Genomic DNA, 1,441 nt, shown 5'->3' with positions numbered 1-1,441 from the left:
GAACTCTAATTTCTCACTCTACAAAAGCAGTAGCTGTTTTTGGCCATCAGAGTGATGTTTTCAATTATTTAAAGTAGATCTATGAAGCAAAACTATTTGCTTTGTGCCAGTCCAAACAAACTTGACTTCCCTTGTCAAGTATGACTTACATCTTTTGTGCTATGCGTAAGAAAATACTCAACCCCAAGTCGCAGCCCTACAAGAATGAGAAGAGAGTGCTTCTCGGCCTTTTGGCTAAGATCAAGTGTAGTATCTGTTCTTATCAGTTTAATATCTGATGCGTCCTCTATCCGAGGACAAAAAACAAACAAACAAACAAAAAGAATGAGAAGAAAAAAGTCTCGAGGATTTTCTGTTTTACCTTTCTGCAGTATATTTCTAGGTTTTGAGACTGTGGAATTTTCAGACAACTATCTGTCTAGACAAGAGAAAATTGTAAACTTTTTTTTGTAGAAATATCATTCTTTGATTTCAAAACACTCCTTCTCCATTACCACCTTGGTTTTAGAATAAAGTACCAAATTTAGCATGAGAATAGCAAGGGCATTCCTCCTGAGCTCGCAGCTTACTATGAAAACAAGTTATCTATTCCACCCTTCTGGATGATTATGGTTTTTGATCATGAGCTCACCAGACAGGATGGAGAATTGTAAATCAGGTCTTTGGATGAGTTTTGTCCTCGCTTGGCAACTGAATGCCGACCTGATTGTCAAGCTTTTTTTTTCCCCCTTCGAAATTGTACTTAAAAAACCCCAATATCGGGGCCGGCACTGTGGCATGGGGGTAAAGCCGCTGCCTGCGGTGCCGGTGCCAGCATTCCATATGGGCGCCAGTTCTAGTCCCAGCTGCTCCTCTTCCAATCCAGCTCTCTGCTGTGGCCTGGGAAAGCAGTAGAAAATGGCCCAAGTCCTAGGGCTTCAGCACCCGCATGGGAGACCTGGAAGAAGCTCCGGCCGTTGAGGTCAATTGGGAAGTGAACCAACAGATGGAAGACTTATCTCTCTCTCTCTCTCTCTCTCTCTCTCTCTCCCTCTCTCCCTCTGTGTAACTCTGACTTTCAAATAAAGAAAACTTTTTTTTTAAAAAAGAACTCAGTGCTATGAGTTTCTTTGCGTTTTTTCTCTCTTGGAAGCCCCCCTCCGTGCTGCTCTGGCTGGAGGTCTTTGACTCTAATAAATCTTTTTAAATCTAATACAAAAAAAGAAAAGAAAAGAAAAGAAAAAAGAATAAAGTAGTGAATTAAAGCAGTTTGTTTTGAGAAGTTAGGGAAGAATTTCATGATACTTCTGGGGGTGAAATTAAAACCCTTGTGGCTGACAAAACCAGGACTGAGATCGCTACTCCTAAATTAGAAATAACAGAGTGTAGTCCAACAGGGTTTTATGAGTCCTCAGGCTTGAATGTTCGTAATGCAACACTTTGGTCTCTAGCAGAAATAAAC

General features: G+C 40.8%; 1 pseudogene; it reads left to right on the top strand.

The window, feature by feature from the left end:
- The first annotated feature begins 214 nt into the window (after positions 1 to 214).
- On the top strand, positions 215 to 388 carry LOC127492893 (U2 spliceosomal RNA; annotated as a pseudogene).
- The last annotated feature ends 1,053 nt before the right edge of the window (positions 389 to 1,441 follow it).

The sequence above is a fragment of the Oryctolagus cuniculus genome, chromosome 14 (assembly GCF_964237555.1).
Source record: "Oryctolagus cuniculus chromosome 14, mOryCun1.1, whole genome shotgun sequence".
NCBI lineage: Eukaryota > Metazoa > Chordata > Mammalia > Lagomorpha > Leporidae > Oryctolagus > Oryctolagus cuniculus.
The sequence above is the reverse complement of the archived record's forward strand: the minus strand, read 5'-3'. Positions and strand labels throughout refer to the sequence as shown.